The sequence below is a fragment of the Aotus nancymaae genome, unplaced genomic scaffold (genome assembly GCF_030222135.1).
Source record: "Aotus nancymaae isolate 86718 unplaced genomic scaffold, 86718_ANA_hifiasm-v0.15.2.pri h1tg000016l, whole genome shotgun sequence".
NCBI classification, from domain to species: domain Eukaryota; kingdom Metazoa; phylum Chordata; class Mammalia; order Primates; family Aotidae; genus Aotus; species Aotus nancymaae.
The window spans coordinates 37,347,688-37,364,311 of record NW_026988428.1 but is presented as its reverse complement, the minus strand read 5'-3'; the positions used below and the strand labels follow the sequence as shown (position 1 = coordinate 37,364,311).

Genomic DNA, 16,624 nt, shown 5'->3' with positions numbered 1-16,624 from the left:
TTTCCATATGAACTTTAGAATCAGTTTATCAATATCTACAGATAATTTGCTGAGGTTTTGATTTCGATTACATTGAATCTATAGATCAAGTTGGGAAGAACTGACATCTTGATGATATTGAGCCTTCCTGTTCATGAACATAGAACATCTTTTCATTTGGCTTTGATATCTTTCATCAGAGTTTTGCAGTTTTCCTCATATGGTTCTTGTATATTGCTAGATTTATACCTAAGTATTTCACTTTGGGGTGCTAATAAATGGAATTTCAAATTCCACTTGTTCATTGCTGACATATAGGAAAGTGATTGACTTTTATACATTAATCTTGTATTCTGCAATCTTTCTATACTGCCTATTCCAGTTTTTTGTTGTTGATTCTTTTGGATTTTGTATGTAGAAAATCATGTCGTCTGTGAACAAAGGCAATTTTATTTCTTCCTTCCCAATATATAGCTTCTATTGTCTTTCATTGCATTACCTAGGAATTCCAATATTATACTGAAAGGCAATGGTGATGGAGGCATCTTGCCTTGTTCCTGATCTTATCAGGAAGACTTTGAGTCCCTCAACATTAAGTATGAAGTTAGTTGTAGGTTTTTTTAAAGATGTTCTTTATCGGCTGGGCACAGTGGCTGACACCTGAAATCCCAGCACTTTGGGAGACCCAGGCAGGTGGATCACCTGAGGTCAGGAGTTCACGACCCATCTGGCCAACATGGTGAAACCCCGTCCCTACTAAAAATACAAAAAATTAGCCAAGTGTGGTGACAAGCATCTGTAATACCAGCTACTCAGGAGGTTGAGGCAGGAGAATCACTTGAACCCAGGAGGCAGAGGTTGCAGTGAGCCGAGATTCCATGATTGCACTCCAGCCTGGGTAATGAGAGCAAAACTCCATTTTTTGTTCTTTATCAAGGTGAGGGAGTTTCCTTCTATTCATAATTTCCTAAGAGGCTTCTTTTTAAATCATAAATGATTTTTTAAAATACATCATGATTTTTGTCAAATGAGTTTTCTGCATATATTGATATGATCATATGAATTTTCTTCTTTAGCCTGTTGGTGTGATGGATTGTATCAATCAATTTTCAAATGTTGAATCAGTTTGCATACCTGGGATAAAGCCTGCTTGGTCATGGTGTGTAATTCTTTTTATACATTGTTGGATTCAACTTGCTAATATTTAGCTAATGGGAGGATTTTTCATCTGTATTCATAAAAGATACTGGTTTATAGTTTTGTTTTCTTGTAATGTCTTTGTCTAGTTTAGTATTGGAGTAATTCTGGCCTTATGGAATGAGTTAGAAAGTATTATCTCCATTTTCATCTTCAGGAAGAGATTGTAAAGAATTAGTATGGGAACCACCATCTTCCAGTAGTTCACCAAAATGATGAACACAAAGGGAAAGAGGAGAGGCCCTTGATACATGTTCTCTAGGCCTTTTAGGAAACATAGAGTTGTTCCTTTGGCCACGTATATGCGAATCTATAAGAAAGGTGATATTGTAGACATCAAGGGAATGGGTACTGTTCAAAAAGGAATGCCCCACAAATGTTATGGCAAAACTGGAAGAGTCTACAATGTTACCCAGCATGCTGTTGGCATTGTTGTAAACAAACAAGTTAAGGGCAAGATTCTTGCCAAGAGAATTAATGTGCGTATTAAGCACATCAAGCACTCTAAGAGCCAAGATAGCTTCCTAAAACGTGTGAAGGAAAATGATCAGAAAAAGAAAGAAGCCAAAGGGAAAGGTACCTGGGTCCAACTGAAGCGCCAGCCTGCTCCACCCAGAGAAGCACACTTTGTGAGAACCAATGGAAAGGAGCCTGAGCTGCTGGAACCTATTCCCTATGAATTCATGGCATAATAGGTGTTAAAAAGAATAAAAGACCTCTGGACTGTAAAAAAAAAAAAAAGAAAAAAAGAAAAGAATTAGTATGATTTCTTCCTCAAATATTTGGTAAAATTTATGAGTGAATCTCTGGGCCTGGTGCTTTCTATTTTGGAACGTTATTAATTATTTATTCAATTTCAGATTGTCTATTTTTTCTTGTGTGAGGTTTGGCAGATTATGTCTTTCAAGGAATTAGTTCATTTCATTTAGGTTTTCACATTCGTGGGCATAAAGTTGTTCACAATATTTATCCTTTTAATGTCCATGGGATCTATAGTGATGTCTCCTCTTTCATTTTCCATTTTAGTAATTTGTGTCTTCTCTTTTTTCCTTAATCCTAGGTAGAGGCTTATCAATTTCATTAATCTTTTCAAATAACTACTTTTTGGTTTTCTTGGTGTTCTCTATTGATTTTCTGTTTTCAGTTTCATTGATATCCTCTTTCTTTCCTTCTCTTGCTTTTCTTTCCTTCCTTCCTTCCTTTCTTTCTTCCTTCCCTCCTTCCTTCTTTCTTTCTTTTTCTCTTCCTTTTTTTTTTGAAAAGCATCTCACTTGTCATCCAGGTTGGAGTGCAGTGGCACGATCTTGGCTCACTACAACCTCTGCCTCCTGGGTTCCAGCGATTCTCATGCCTCAGCCTCCTAAGTAGCTGGGATTACAGACATGCACCACCATACCTGGAGAATTTTTGTATTTTCAGTAGAGACAGGGTTTTGTCATATTGGCCAGGCTAGTCTCAAACTCCTTCGTGTGATCCATCTGCCTTGGTCTCCCAAAATGCTGGGAATACAGGCATGAGTCATCCTGCCCAGACTCTTTCTTTTCTTTTTTTGTTCATTCATTCATTTGACAGGGTGTCACTTTGTTACCCAGGCCTAGAGTGCAGTGGTGTGATCTTAGAACTCACTGTTGCCTCCAACTCCCGGGCTCAAGTGATCTTCCTTCCTCAGCCTCCTGAGCACCACCATACCGAGCTAATTTTTTTATTTTTTATAGAGGCATGGGGTTACTCTGTTGCTCAGGCTGGTCTTAAATTCCTGGCTTCAAGCAATCCTCCTGCTTCAGTCTCCCAAAGTGCTGGGATTACAGGCGTGAGCCACCACCCCTGGCCTACACTAATTTTTATTATTTCTTTTCTTCTTCTTACTTTGGATTTAATTTGCTCTTTTTTCCCCCTAGTTTTCTAAGGTAGAAGCTTAGATTATTGATTTTAGATCTTTTTTCTTTTCTGGTATGTTCATTCACTGCTATCAGTTTCCCAGTAATCACTGTTTTTGCTGCATCCCACAAATTTTCATAAGTCGTATTTTCATTTAGTTCAAAATAGTTTTTAATTTCTCTGGAGATTTCTTTTTTGCTTCATGTATATTTAGAAGTATGAGATTTAATCTCTAAGTCTTTTAATGTTTTCCAGCTATCTTTCTGTTACTGATTTCTACTTTAATTCCATTGCAGTTAGAGGGCAGACATTGTATGATTTCTTTTAAACTTGTTAAGGTGTGTTACATGGCCTAGAATGTGGTCTATCTTGGTAAATGTTCCATGTGAGTTAAGAACAATGTATAATCTGTTGTTGTTGGATGAATTTATCTATAGATGTTAATCATATCCAGTTGATTGATGGTGCTGTTGAGTTCAGCTATGTCTTTACCGATTTTCTGCCTGTTGGATGTGTCCATTTTTGATAGCGGGGTGTTAAAGGATCCAACTATTAATATAAGAGCAGATGCATCTGCCTGTCTCCTTGCAGTTCTGTCAGTTTTTGCTTCACATATTTTGATGCTCCATTGTTAGCTACATACACATTGATAATTTTTATTTATTTATTTTTTGAGATGGAGTCTTGCTCTGTTCCCCAGGCTGGAGTGCAGTGGCGTGATCTTGGCACACTTCAAGCTCCACCTCCCAGGTTAAAGTGATTCTCATGCCTTAGCCTCCTGAATAGCTGGGATTACAGGCACGCACCACCACTCCTGGCTAAGTTTTGTATTTTTAGTAGGCAGTGTTTCACCATGTTGGCCAGGCTGGTCCTGAACTCCTGACCTCAAGTGATCTACCTACCTCGACCTCCCAAAGTGCTGGGATTGCAGGTGTGAGCCGTCATACCTGGCCTACATTAAGAATTTTTATGTCATCTTGGAGTATATTGACCATTTTATCATTATGCAATGCTCTTCTTTATTTCTAATATCTTTCTTTCTGAAATTAATATAGCTACTCTCACCTTTTTTGGATTAGGGTATATCTTTCTCTATCCCTTTACTTTTAACCTATATGTGTCTGTATTAAAGGGGGTTTCTCATATACAACATATAGTTAGGTCTTGGTTTTTGATCGACTCTGACATTGTCTTTTTTTTTTCTTGGCAGTAATTTTGTTTTATTAGATAAAGGGTTTGTGAGGCCAGACGTGGTGGGTCATGCCTGTAACCCTAGCACTTTGGGAGGCCGAGGCAGGTGGATTACCTGAGGTCAGGAGTTCAAGACTAGCCCAGCCAATGTGGTGAAACCTCGTCTCTACTAAAAATACAAAAATTAGCCAGGCGTGGCAGTGTGTGCCTGTAGTCTCAGCTACTTGGGAGGCTGAGGCAGGAGGATCGCTTGAACCTAGGAGGTGGAGGTTGGAGTGAGCTGAGATTGTGCCACTCCAGCCTGGTCGACAGAGCGAGACTCTGTCTCAAAAAAAAAAAAAGATAAAGAGTTAGTGAGAGTAAAAGGAAATATTTAGGGTTTCCTCTCGCTGTCAAAAGCTAGTTAATCGTAAACAGAAAAAAAAACCATTGGGCTGTACTGAGGCATTTTGCACAATTTATCACGTGTATCTCAGTGCTGACCAATACACACATGCTGGCAGGCTTCACAAACAAGAGAAGTGCCTCTGAGCATTTCCTCAAGCACAATCTTGGCTCACTGCAACCTCTGCCTCCTGGGTTCAAGTGATTCTTCTGCCTCAGCCTCCTGAGTAACTAGGACTACTGACCAACTAGGACTACTACTGACCTCACCTGACCTCAGGTGATCCACATGCCTCAGCCTCCCAAAGTGCTGGGATTACAGGCGTGAGGCACCACGTCCGGCATCCACACTATTTTCCTACCAAGAAACCACCAGGTGCCTTCCTAAGCTCCCGAGCCTGTTGGCTGCAGATCCCAACACACAGCATGGGCAGAAACCAACAGCAACCTCTAGCAGCAAGGATCCCAGTGTGTTTGGAGCTGGAGAGGGCTGATTCAAATCCCAGATTTTTTTTTTTTTTTTTTTTGAGACAGCATCTCACTCTGTCACTCAGGCTGGGGTGCAGTGGCAAGGTTATAGTTCACTGCAGCCTCAACATCCCAGGCTCCAGCAATTCTCCCACCTCAGCTACTGGAGTAGCTGAAACAGCAGATGAGCACTACCATGCCTAGCTAATTTATTTTTATTTTTATTAGAGATTGGGTCTTCTGATATTGTCCAAGTTGGTCTCAAACTCCTGGACTCAAACAGTCCTCCCACCTCAGCCTCTCAGAGTGTTGAGATTGCAGGAATGAGCTACCATGCCCACCTCATTTTTCCTTCTCTCTAAAGAACTTCTTTTAGAGAGAGATCCAAGATGGCTGATCACTAGCAGCTCGGGATCGTAGCTCCCAGTGAAAGTGCAGAGAACAAGAGGACGCCACACTTTCAGACGAATTTTTGTTGCTTACGGACCAAGAGATTCCCAGCGGAGGAGCCCCATGGGTCACCAGGATGACTCTTGTGGCCGGCGCGGCAGTTTTGCTGGCGCCTCAGCGTGGCAGTTCTTGGTGCAGAGTCCGGAGATTCCCAGGCAGAAAAGCACCATCAATCTTAACACTGCTGTTTTGGCCGGCACAGTGGATTGCTCAGATTTCGGCGCTGGGAATCAACAAGTTGGACGTCCGCTCAGAGACCTAGTTAGAAAGTCGGTAATTACAAAGACGACAGAGGGATAAATATATAATGAAGGGAAGAAACCAGCCTAAAAAGGCAGAGAATACTCAAAATCAGAATGCCTCTCCCTCTACAGGGGATCGCAGTTCCTCATCAGCAACGGAACAAGGCTTAATGGAGAACGAGTGTGTTCCATTATCAGAAGCAGGTTTCAAAAGGTGAGTGATAAGAAACTTCTGTGAATTAAAAGAACTTGTTCTAATCCAATGCAAAGAAACTAAGAACCTTGAACAAAGGTTTGACGAAATGCTAACGAGAATGGACAATTTAGAGAGGAATATAAGTGAATTGATGGAGCTGAAAAACACAACACGAGAACTTCATGAAGTATGCACAAGTTTAAACAGTCGAATTGATCAAGCAGAAGAAAGGATATCAGAAGTTGAGGACCAGCTCAGTGAAATGAAACGAGAAGACAAGATTGGAGAAAAAAGGATAAAAAGGAATGAGCACAGTCTCCAGGAAGTATGGGACTATGTGAAAAGACCTAATTTACGTTTGATAGGTGTACCTGAACGTGACGAAGAGAATGAATCCAAGTTGGAAAATACTCTTCAGGATATCATTCAGGAAAACTTTCCCAACCTAGCAAGGCAGGGTAATATTCAACTCCAGGTAATACAGAGAACACCACAAAGATATTCTTCAAGAAGACCAACCCCAAGGCACATAATCGCCAGATTTATTAGGGTTGAAATGAAGGAGAAAATACTGAGGGCAGCCAGAGAGAAAGGTCAGGTTACCCACAAAGGGAAACCTATCAGACTTACAAAGCAGATCTCTCAGCAGAAACCCTACAAGCCAGAAAAGAGTGGGGACCAATATTTAACATCCTTAAAGAAAAGAACTTTCAACCCAGAATTTCATATCCAGCCAAACTAAGCTTTACAAGCGAAGGAAAAATTAAATCTTTTGCGAACAAGCAAGTACTTAGAGATTTCACCACCACCAAGCCTGCTTTACAAGAGCTTCTGAAAGAAGCACTATACATATAAAGGAACAACCAATATCAGCCTTTCCAAAAATATATCAAAAAGCAAAGAGCATCAACACAATGAAAAATTTACACCAACTAATGGGCAAAACAGCCAGCTAGCATCAAATGGCACTATTAAACTCATATATATTCAAATTGGACAAAAGCAAAAACCCATCGGTATGCTGCATCCAGACCCATCTCACATGCAACAATACATAAAGACTCAAAACAAAGGGATGGAGGAAGATTTACCAACCAAACAGAGAGTAAAAATAAACAAGTAAATAAAAAGTAGGAGATGCAATTCTTGCCTCTGATAAAAGCAACAAAGATCAAAAGAGGCAAAGAAGGGCATTACATAATGGCAAAAGGATCAATGTAGCAAGAAGAGCTAACGACTCTATAGATCAAGAAGACAGAAAATTAACAAGGACATCCAGGACTTGAACTCAGACCCGGAACAAGTAAACTTAATAAACATTTATAGAACTCTCCACTTTAAATACACAAAACACACATTACCACCTCACACCTATTCCAAAAGTGACTACATAATTGGAAGTAAATCACTCCTCAGTAATCGCATAGCATTTCATAGGTTTAAATGAAATATTGGTTGGCTGCTTGTTTGTGATTTTCTTCCCTTATTCCTTCCTGTCTACTTCATTAAGTGTAATTATCGGTATAAAAGAGGTTTTCAATATCCATTTCTAAACTGCATTCTAGCCTGGGCAAGAAAGCAATACTCCCATTCTCTCTCTCTCTTTCTCTTCCTTTTTCTTCCTCTTCTTCATTCTTTTTTTTCTTTCTTTCTTTCTTCCTTTAAAAAAAAAAAGAACTTCTTTTAATATTTCTGGCAAAGCAAGTCTGTGGGCAACAATTTCTCTGTATTTTTGTTTGCGTGAGAAGTATTTTTCCTTCACTTTTTTTTTTTTTTTTTTTTTTTTTTTTGAGACAGGATCTCTCACTGTGTTGCCCAGGATAGAGTGCAGTGGCATGATCTTGGCTCACTACAGCCTCAACCTCCTGGGCTTAACCAGTTCTTCCATCTCAACCTCCCAAACAGCTAGGACTATAAGCACATGCCATGAGACTTGGCCAGTTTTGTTTATTTTTTGTCGAGATGAGGTCTCACTATGTTGCCCAGGCTAGTCTCAAATTCGTGGACTCAAGCAATCCAGCCACTTCAGCATCCCAAAGTGCTGGGATTATAGGCGTGAGCCACACAATGCATGTGAAGAATTTTGCAGGATACACAATTCCAGGCTGATGGGGTTTTTTCTCTTTCACTCTACTGTGTGCTTGCATGGTTTCTGAGAGATTAGATGTAATTCTTGTGTTTGCTCCTCAGTAGGTAAGGTAAGTTTTCCTCTGACTTCTTTCAAGATGTTTCTCTTCATCTTTGGTTTTCTGAAGTTTGGATGTGATATACCTACGTGTAGTTTTTTTGGCATTTAGTTTGCCTGACATTCTTACAGTGTGGTGTCTGACATTGATTTTGGGGTAAATTTTTAGTTATTGCTTTAGTTATTTAGCAATATCAAATACTGCATTTGTTTCTTTCTGTCTTTCTTCTATTATGCACATATTATACCTTTTATATTTGCCCCACAGTTCTTGGATTTTTTTTTGTTATTGTTGTTGTTGTTTTAGTTCTTTGCTTTTCAGTTTTGGAAGTTTCTATTGTCATATCCTCAAGTTCAGAGATTCTTTTTTTTTTTAGAGACAGGGTCTCACTATGTCACTATGTTGCCTAGGCTGGTCTCAAACTCCTGTGCTCATGTGATCCTCCAATCTCAGCCTCCCAAGTAGCCAGAACTACAGGCATATACTACCACGCCCAGCTCAAGTTCAAAGATTCTTTGCTCAGCCATGTCCAGTCTACTGTTGAGCCCATCATAGGCATTCTTCATTTCCCTTTTTTTTTTTTTTTGAGACATAGTCTTGCTCAGTCGCCCAGGCTGTGCAGTGGCACAATCTCAGCTCCCTGCAACCTCCACCTCCCAGGTTTGAGTAATTCTCGTACCTCAGCCTCCTGAGTAGCTGGGACTATAGGCGTGTGCCACCATGCCCAGCTAACTTTTGTATTTTTAGTAGCGATAGGGTTTCACCATGTTGGCCAGGATGGTCTTGAACTCCTGACCTCAAGTGATTTGCCCTCCTCAGCCTTCCAAAGTGCTGAGATTACAGGCATAAGCCACCACGCCCAGCTGGCATTCTTCATTTCTGTTACAGTACTTTTTTTCTCTAGCATTTCTTATTTATTTATTTTATTATTTTTTTAAATAAAGAATGGAGCCAGGTGTGGTGGCTCACACCTGTAATCCCAGCACTTTGGGAGGGCGAGGCAGGTGGATCACGAGGTCAAGAGATCGAGACCATCCTGGTCAATAAGGTGAAACCCTGTCTCTACTAAAAATACAAAAATTAGCTGGGCATGGTGGTGCACGCCTGTAATCCCAGCTACTCAGGAGGCTGAGGCAGGAGAATTGCTTGAACCCAGGAGGCGGAGGTTGCGGTGAGCCAAGATCGCGCCATGGCACTCCAGTCTGGGTAACAACAGCGAAACTCAGTCTCAAAAAAAAAAAAAAAGAATGGAAATTTATTTTCTCATAGTTCTGGAAGCTAGGAAGTTCAACATCAAGGTGCCAGCAGATTTGGTTATCTGGCAAGGGCTGCTCTCTGCTTCCAAGATGGTGTCTTGACCAGAGGAGAGGCACTCTGTGTCCTCACATAGCAGTCAGAGGAAAGGGTAAAGTGATGAACTCCCTTTGCCAAATCCTTTAATAAGGGCACCTGATGCCATTCGTGAAGACTCCATCCTCAAGACTTAATCACGTCCTCTTAATAATGTTACATTGGTGATTAGGTTTCAACATGAATTTTGTAAGGGACAACGTTGTTCAAACCATAGCACCAAGGAATGTTGAGAGAGCTGCCAGAGGGAAAAACAGAGGGAGGAAAAGTTTGGTGGAGGTGTCCTAGACTGCTGTGCCATCTAAGGAGATTGATGAGGCTCTCAATGCCAGACCTACAGTCACTGGCTAAGAACAGTCCTTGGGAAGTATGGTCTGGCACAAATACAACACTGGAACATTAGCTCAGTAGGAAAGAGACCACATTTCCTCAAGAGTCAGGTAATCCCATCTCCTTACCTCCTATCTTTGTTTCCCAAAACAACTCTTTTCTCAGAATCTCGGAGAATAACTTGGGCCAAGTTCAGGTTCTCTTAGCCCTTTGGATCCCTTCTGCCTTCATGATATATCCATAAACAAGGTGCACAGCCTTGGCTACAGCTTTGTAAAGAAGTAGAGTTACTTCCCTGAGTGTATTCTCTGGTGTCTGGTGAGAGATGTCTTCAAGCTGAAGTCTTACCCATATTCCCTGCACAAAAAAGCCTTCTCCCCTCAGTGTGCCTTCGATTGCTTATCACAGGATGGTTTATACCTAATTCTTTGTCCACATTTCTGGCATCTATAAGGCTTTTCTGCCAAGTATGTTCTCTTATGCACAGTTGACTTCTGGGTAAAGTCTTGCCCACACTCCTTGCATACAAAAGGCTTCACCCCTGAGTGGGCTTTCTGATATGCAATGAGAATTGCCTTCTGTAAGAGGCTTTGCCCACACTCCTTTCACAAGAAAGCCTTCTTCCCTGAGTGTGTCCTCTGGTGTGGGATGAAGTGTGACTTATTTCTAAAGCCCTGCCCTCACTTACTGAACACATAGGACTTCCCTCCTGCATGTGTACTTTGGTGCAAGAGTAATGCTGACTCGTCACTCCCTGCATATAAAAAACTAATGCTTGGAGTGTGCTTATTTGTGTATGAGTGGCTTTCTTTTTTTTTTTTTTTTTTTTTTTTTTCTTTTTTTGAGACTGAGTCTCGCCCTGTTGCCCAGGCTGGAGTGCAGTGGTGCCATCTTGGCTCACTGCAACCTCCACCTCACAGATTCAAATGATTCTCCTGTCTTGGCCTCTCGAGTAGCTGGGATTACAGGCATGCACCACCACACACAGCTAATTTTTGTTTGTTTGTTTTTGAGATGGAGTTTTGTTCTTGTTGCCCAGGCTGGAGTGCAATGGCGTGATCTTGTTTCACCACAACCTCTGCCCCCCGGGTTCAAGTGATTCTCCTGCTTCAGCCTCCCAAGGAGCTGGGATTACAGGCATACACCACCACACCCGGCTAATTTTGTATTTTTAGTAGATATGGGACTTATCCATGTTGGTTAGGCTGGTCTTTAACTTCCGACCTCAGGAGATCTACCTGCCTCAGCCTCCCCCAAGTGCTGGGATTACAGGTGTGAGCCACCACTCCCAGCCTGCTTTTTTGTATTTTTAGTAGAGGCGGGGGTTCACTAGGTTGGCCAGGCTGGTCTTGAACTCCTGACCTCAGGTTATCCATCTGCCTTGGCCTCTCAGAGTGCTGGGATTACAGGCATGAGCCACCACACCTGGCTAGGTAGCTCTCTTCTCTTTTCTTTTTTTTTTTCTTTCTTTCTTTCTCTCTCTTTCTTTTCTTTCTTTCTTTTTTTTTGGGGGGGGGCTTAAGCTCAGTGTCAAGAAAGAGTAACTTTATTTTCTGACTAAAGTCTTGCCCACCCTCTGCACACATGAATGCTCCCCAACTTGAATTTACTATTTCTTTTAATATTTGTCTGTTTCTTTAGGATTTTCCCTTTGGGCCTGGTTGGGCTCTTTTCTCACCACTCTGAAGCTTACTGGTTATAAGCTTCCCCTTGAGCTCACTTGTCTCAGAAGACAACCCTTAAAGTCTGCCACTCTCTTATAAATCAGGGTTTTGTGCTTTAAATCAGGGTTTTGTGCTTTTTTCTGTCTCTTGACCTTCTGCTGTATCACTGTGGCTGCTTTGATGAGAATATTGTTGCTACTGTGATCCTGGGCCACAGATCCTCTTCTGCATATAAGCCTGGAGACCTCTGAGCAGCATGGCTGTGCAACATGTATTTGCTGAAGAAGTGTTGACTGGAAAAGACCAGTGGGCAATAGGGACAGAGATGGATTTCTGGCTTTAGTCTTGCTCTCTCCTGGCTCTCTGGGGTCCTAAGACATTGTCCTGCTGTCCACGGAGAGAGGATACCTGTGGATGGCTGATGTTTACCAGTTTATTATAAAGGATATTATGAAGGATATGGATGAAAGCCAGATAAGGAGATGCATTGTTGGGAAGGGGTGCAGAGCTTCCATGCCCTTCCTGGGCCTGCCACACTCCCACACCTCCATGTGTTCAGGAGCCTAGAAGTTTCTCTTTTTTATTCTTTCTTAGAATTTTCATCTCCCTTCTTATGTTATCCATCTGTTCTTACATGTTGTTGATGTTAATCATAGTGTTTTGGAATTTCTAGACTGTTAATTCTAATAGTTCTGCCATATCTCACTGGTTCTGATGCTTATTCAGTTTCTTCAAAGTGTGTTTTTGCCTTTTAGTATGTCCTGTTGAAAGGTGGACATGATATACTGAGTATATATGTGATTCTCTATATCTGCCGATTTGGGGGACAACAGTTTGCCCTGTGAACTCACATTTCTGATTTATCTATAAAGAGTTGTTTGATTTTTCAGTTCAGCTTTTTATTTGTTGTTAGGATGGAGTGACAACTGCTATTCGAAGCTCTTTATATGCCAAGCTAAAAACTAGAAGTCTCAATCCTTTTGGTTTACAAATCAGAGTAAGAAATATATTTTACATTGCAACTTAAAACACTTTTTTTTTTTTTTTTTTTGGGATGGACTCTTACTCTGTCTCCCAGGCTGGAGTGCAGTGACATGATCTCAGCTCACTGCAACCTCCATCTCCGGGGTTCAAGCGAGTCTCCTGCCTAAGCCTCCCAAGTAGCTGGGATCATAGGCATGTGCCACCACACCTGGCTAATTTTTGTATTTTTAGTAGAGATGGGGTTTCGCCATGTTGGCCAGGCTGGTTTTGAGCTCCTGACCTTAGGTGATCTGCCTGCCTCAGCCTCCCAAAATGCTGGGATTACAGGCCTGAGCCACCATGTCCAGCCAAAACACATTTTTTATATAATAGAAATTAGAGAGCCATGTAATAGTATTCACCCTTACCTAATGTGATGTACTTTGTAGTTTCTTTTGTTGTGGTATTTCAAATATGGATTTTTCTCCTCGCCTCCCACCTTTTTTTTTTTTTTAAAGAGATGGGGTCTCACTATGTTGCCCAGGCTGGACTCAAACTTTTGGACTCAAATGATCCTCCCTCCTCAGCCTTTGAGTAGCTGGACTACAGGCGCACACCACTGTGCCTGGCTTTCCCTTTTTTAAAAATGCTAATTATAGGGGTTTGTGGTTACGGGTATAATTGTTTGGAATTTGTCACCTGTTGTCTTTTTTTTTTTTTTTTTTTTTGAGATGGAGTTTCGCTCTTGATACCCAGGCTGGAGCGCAATGGTGCGATCTCGGCTCACCGCAATCTCCGCCTCCTGGGTTCAGGCAATTCTCCTGCCTCAGCCTCCTGAGTAGCTGGGATTACAGGCACACGCCACCGTGCCCAGCTAATTTTTTGTATTAGTAGAGACGGGGTTTCACCATGTTGACCAGGATGGTCTCGATCTCTTGACCTCGTGATCCACCCGCCTCGGCCTCCCAAAGTGCTGGGATTACAGGCTTGAGCCACCGCGCCCGGCCACCTGTTGTCTTTTATCTGCTGCTTCTCTACTGCTCTTAGAATGGAGATAATTTTGTTTAAATTATGAGAAGATTATATGTATATTAGTTTCCTGTAGGTGCTATAACATGTTACCAGAAACTAGGTGGCCTGAAAGAAAAGAAATTTATTGTCTCACACAGTTTGGAGGCCAAAAGCCTGCAACCAAGGTGTTGAAGACGACCATATCCTCCTGAGAAGGCTCTCCAGGAGAATCATTTCCTTGCCTCTTCCAGCTTCAGGTTGCTGCCGGCATTTTTTGGCTTGTGGTTACATCACTTCCATCTCTGCTTCTTTCTTCACATTGTGTTCTCCTCTCTGTTTGTATCTAATCTCTCTTTGCTGCTCTCTTATAAGGACACTTGTGATGGCATTGAGGGCCCATCTAGAAAATCTCCTAGTCTCAGAGCTCTTAATTTAATCACCACATAAGGTAACATTCACAGCTTCTAAGAATTAGGATATTGATACATCTTTGTGAGCTGTTATGGATTGATTGAATTTTTATGGTGAAGTCTTAACCCCAGGTACCTTAAAATGTGACCTTATTTGGAAATAGGGTCATTGCAGATGGCATTAGTTAATATGAGGTCATACTGAAGTAAGGTGGGCCCCTACTCCAGTATGACTGGTGTCCTATAAAAAGAGGAAATTAAACACAGACACACACATACAGGGAGAACACCATGTGAAGACTGGATTTATGCTGCCACAATCTAAGGAACACCAAAGATTGCCAGCAAGCTACCAGAATCTAGGAGAGGCATGAAACACATTCTTGCTGACATCCTTCAAAGAGACCAACTCTGGTAACACCTCTGGCCTCCAGAACTGAGAGATAATAAAATTCTGTTGTTTAAGCCACCTGGTATGTTGTATTTTGGTAGGACAGGTCTAGCAAACTAATACTGGAGTCATTATCAGCCTCCCATACTATGGTTGAAATCTGCAATTGCTTTACTGTAGTGACTTCTTAATTAGAGGTGAGGACTGGAAGTTCCAACCTCTTAGCTCCTGCCTGACACCTATCGATATGTTTAATGGCCTTTGTGTTTATCCTTGCTCTCCTTTCTTCCCCTAGGCCATTGTAATGTGCTATGAAGGTTAATAGGATCCCGTTAGCACTTCCTGGTTCGTCTACATTATAATATAGTAGAGTGGGAGGTTCTATATAATTGGAACAATTTTTTATCATTTTAGACCATAATCAAAAATTGAACAAGGGTTTTCCCAAATACCTCTGGTGAGAGACTTAGTGTACACAAATCCCTTTTAAAAATAAAATCAAGGCATTTGATTTTATTCTTCGTATATTCTACCTGGTATCTCTAACCTAGAGGAAGCCTGGGATCAGGTTTCCAGAAATTAGTCCATGAATAATTTTCTCAATTCAGTCAGACCCTCATAAACCTTCGTGGGTTCAGTTCAATAAAAAATATTTGAATATCTACAATGTGCCAAACACCATGCTAGGTACTAGTGACAGAGCGACGTATAAGACATGAAAGTATTCACTACCTTATAGGGGAGTCAGACACATGAAAATATAATTACTTTCTAATATGATAAATATAATAATGTAAGTATTTGCAAGTACTGAGAATTCTGGTAGACATCAGAGAAGGCTTCCTGGAGGAAATGATGCTTTAACAGGTTTTGAAAGGTAAATAGAAGTTTCCCAGACAGAGAAAGTAGAGAAGAACATTCCATACATAAGAGAATAGCAGATACAAGAAAATGAAACAGTATGATATATTCAGAAAAAATGCAAGTAGTTTAATACTGTGATGGAGAGCAGCAGGAGATGAGACAGGAACAGGACAATTTCGCCAACTGCTGATGTTCTGTGTTGGATCACTGTGATTGTCAAGAAGTATGTGGATAAGTATTACTGTTAGGCAGTGTAGAGTCCTTTTTTTTTTTAATTTGTTTTTATTTTTAGATACATGGAGTCCTGCTCTGTCGCCCAGGTCGGAGTGCAGTGGCACGGTCATAGCTTACTGCAGCCTCAAACACTTGGGCTCAAGGGATCCTCCTGCCTTGGCTTCCCAAGTAGCTGAGACTACAGGCATGTGCTGCCATGCTTGGCTAATTTTTAAATTTTTTAAGAGACAGGATTTCAATATATATTGCCCAGGCTTGTCTCAAATTCCTCAGGTGATCCTCCTGCCTCAGCCTCCCAAGTAGCTGGGATTACCAGTGTGAGCCACAGTGCTTAGCTGCACTTTCATTCTTTTTCCCTGCCTGCCTGCCTGCCTGCCTGCCTGCCTTCTTTTAGTGTAGACTTCTAGTCTACACTATTTTTTAGCATTCTAAAAAATATCACTTATGTCTAAAAAGCAAAGTTGAAGTTTTTTCATTTGTCTGACTTTGTAAAAATAAAGATAGCTTATCAGAACTCCTGGTTAGACACAAAGATAATCAGATGAATATGTTAACAAATTATGGTAAGAATTTTTTGCTGCATTAAATTAAGATGGCAAGGCAGAATTCGAGCACTCAACCAGTTTCTGGTTTATACAGAAGACCTGCCAAACTATTTGAGCTTTATCGTTGCCTGTTTCTTTACCAGGCTGCAACCTCTTCTGTGGTTTCTGAGTCTCTGGGCCCTTAAGCTTTGATAGCTTGTTTAAAAGAAAAGCTTAATACTGCATTGTAGACTTATTTTAAACTGAGGGAGTGAGAGAGAAAGTGTGTGTGTGTGTGTGTGTGTGTGTGTAATCTCCTTGCAAAGTTGCACTAACCATCTAAGCACTTGGTTTTAGAGACGAGTGCATGTACACACGCACTCTCTCTCTCCCGCTCCTCACCTTCCAGTTTTATATTTTCTTTTGGTTTGACTGTTAGAGTACTAAATTGTATAAGGCCTTAAATATCAGGGCAGAGTTTTCGTTATTGTAGACCCAGTACTGACTTGTATATGATCTGCTCTGAATGCACTGTAAGCATTCAAAAAAAAAAAAATTTTTTTTTTTTGAGACGGAGTCTTGCTCTGTCGCCAGTGCCAGGCTGGAGTGCAGTGGTGCGACCTCAGCTCACTGCAACCTCCGCCTCTTAGGTTCAAGCAATTCTCCTGCCTCAGCCTCCCAAGTAGCTGGGATTACAGGTACACACCACCAT

The 16,624-nt window shown here is 41.3% G+C and overlaps 1 protein-coding gene and 1 pseudogene across 3 annotated transcripts in view; both read left to right on the top strand.

Moving 5' to 3' along the window:
• Window positions 1-16,624, top strand: part of LOC105715874 (cyclic AMP-dependent transcription factor ATF-7) — a 116,381-nt gene that overhangs the window by 43,005 nt on the left and 56,752 nt on the right. The gene's annotated exons all lie outside the window — the stretch shown is intronic.
• LOC135275263 (large ribosomal subunit protein eL21-like) lies at window positions 1,090-2,599 on the top strand (annotated as a pseudogene).